The sequence below is a fragment of the Sciurus carolinensis genome, chromosome 6, assembly GCF_902686445.1.
Source record: "Sciurus carolinensis chromosome 6, mSciCar1.2, whole genome shotgun sequence".
NCBI classification, from domain to species: Eukaryota; Metazoa; Chordata; class Mammalia; order Rodentia; family Sciuridae; genus Sciurus; species Sciurus carolinensis.
In genome coordinates, this window is record NC_062218.1 from 94495575 (window position 1) to 94498418 (window position 2844).

Below are 2844 nucleotides of genomic sequence, written 5' to 3' on the forward strand. Positions count from 1 at the left end.
TTAAGAAACTTGGAAGTTAAATATTGGAGATGGGAGTGGTTTTCTGCCATGGGACAACTTTGGACTTTGCTGATTTAGAGGTCTAAGTTCCCAAGGAAGTGAAGTTTCCTCCAAGAAACTTAATATTTTTTCTATTAAACCTAGGCCGGTGCTTTTGCCTCCAGACCTGTTCTGATTACTCAGGCGAGTGAACCAATGGGCAAAGAAGGGATTATTTACTGGCTGGGATAATGAATTCTGATACAAAAAGGACAATTAAGTCATGTATACAACAAGGGGATGAGAAGGCATGTCTGGAACAGACCACCTGAATTTTTTCCCCCAACCTAACAGTTTCACTTAGGGCTACTTGAAGTTTTCTGTATAAAACAGAAGGAGAAGAGAGCAGGGTATAGTAAAGGTTCTGAAAAGGAAGGCAAGTGCCTAAGATTTTAAAAATGCTTCCATACAAGGGATGGAAAATAGGACAAAAAAAATGTTTCAAGACATAGGCTGAAAGAACATAGTGATAATGATTCTCACAGGCAAGTGTCAGAGAACAGCAGTTATTAAGCAGTTGCATACATAAGGGATGTATAAGAGATAATGAAATAAAGATATACATTCAGTTCTAGGCTTGTTATGAAAAGGGTCTTTTTTCCTATAATTTGAAAATATAGTATAAAGATCATAATAAATACATTAGCTACAGGGGTTAATAAACACTATGCCAATGTGTCTCTTTTATCTATCAAAAAGGAAGGCTTCAAAAAGGCATGAGGATAATAAAATAACAAAGTTTCCTCACACAGCAAGCAAACTATGGTAGAGAGACAGTCCCATTTAATCCCAATCACCCCAGAGGCAAAATGGCTATGGGCTAATAATTTCCAATGTGATATTTACAAATAAATTAAAATTTAAGTTCTATAGAGGTCATCAGAATAATTATTTTCTTGACCCAATCTATAGGAATGTGCTAACTTTATAAGATATTGACTCTTAATAAATTTTGAGGTCAGTATAATTAGTAAATATTTCTGAGCACAGAAATTCTGAACAAAACAGAAATGCCTGAGAACAGTTTATAAACTCAAATAACATTATCTCCAAACATTTTAATACTCACATATTTCAAATGTTGCAAGGGTAAGTTATATGTGTTGTGTAGGGACAAAAGCATTATATATTTGCATGTAGGGAAAAATGATTTCATTTCTTGTGAACATTGAGACATGTTTTAGCACACACACACAAATGATATTAACTCCACAACAATCTCATGATTTCTTTTTAAAATAAAACACAATTTATTGAAAACCCACTCATAAAATGAATGATTGCAGAGCTGTAGAGCAGCTAAAAAAATCAACCGCATAGCAGTGTAAATGAAGCACAGTGACTCAGATAAAGGTTGTCCTCACAAGAATGTTCCTTTAGCAATGAACTTGGACAGGAAGTTTCTTTTTTAAAAATTGAGCTGATAGGCCTGTAGCAGCAGATTCCTCCCTGGCAGTTTTAAAACCTTCTGCCACTGCCATAGCTATTGCTACCGCTGGAACCACCATAGCCACCTTGGTCTCATGATTTAGCAAAGTATTGACCTCCACCATTAAAAGGTCCAGAGCTTCTGCCTTCAAAGTTTCCACCCTTCATAGGTCCAAAATTTGATGACTGATATTATAATTGCCAAAATCACTATAACTTCCACTACTTCCAAAATTGCTTCTGTCATTACCATTCCATTGTAGCCAATCCTGCTGCCACCATATCCACCACCACCACAGTTGCCACCAAAGGCATCATGACCACTGAAGTTTCCTTCACGACCAAAATTGTCTTTTCCACCAAAGCCACCATGACCACTGAAGTTTCCTCCATGACCAAAATGTCTTTTCCACCAAAGCCACCTCCATGACCACCACCAAAGTTTCCAGAACCAGTTGAATTTCTTTGGCTAGATAAAGCACTACCCATTTCTTGCTTTGACAGGGCTTTCCTCACTTCATCGTTGTGGCCATTCACAGTATGGTATTTCTGAATGACAGTCTTATCCACAGAGTCATGGTTATGGTCATCAAAAGTTACAAAGCAAAGCCCCTCTTCTTTCTAGTGCCATGGTCCATCATGATTTTAATAACTTCAATTTTCCCACACTGTTCAAAATAATCTCATAGGTGATGTTCTTCAGTGTCTTCATTAATGCCACCAACAAAGACTTTTTCACAGTTAAGTGGGCCCCTGATTTTTGAGAATCTTCTCTTGAGACAGCTCTCTTTGGTTCCACAGCTCTTCCATCCACCTTGTGGCTGCATGGCTGCATCCACTTCCTCCACAGTGGCATAAGTGACAACCCAAAGCCCCTGGAGCACTTGGTGTTTGGGTCTCTCATGAACACATAGTCCATGAGTATTCCCCATGCTCAAAATGGCTTCTCAGACTCCATCAGTTGTTTCAAAGCTGAGCCCTCTGAAGAATAGTCTTTGCAGCTGTTTGGACTCATTTAGATATGATGACAGTAGGCAGAAAGATTTTAATGATGCTTTCTGGGCAGCATCCATGGACAGAAAAGGAGTAAGTTAATGAAACATATCCTATAATATCTTAATTGGAGGAAACACACTTGTCAGTTAGTTACAGATTATATATTAATAAAATTACCACCTAGGTATCCTCACTAAATAGTAATAAAGACAATAAGAGCAAAATTTAAGGGGGGAAAAAGACCCACAAAAACTGCTGCAACCTGAGCAGCAATAGCAAAAGATCATGAGGAGGGATTGAAGGGAGATTAAGAAAAACACAGAGACATTTTAAATAAAGCTGGGGCCAGGTGAGACACGTCCTGTGATGGAAAAACAGTGA

The 2844-nt window shown here is 38.0% G+C and overlaps 1 pseudogene; it reads right to left on the reverse strand.

Moving 5' to 3' along the window:
- Nucleotides 1-1497: 1497 nt before the first annotated feature.
- On the reverse strand, nt 1498-2371 carry LOC124987142 (heterogeneous nuclear ribonucleoprotein A1-like; annotated as a pseudogene).
- Between the last annotated feature and the right edge of the window lie 473 nt (nt 2372-2844).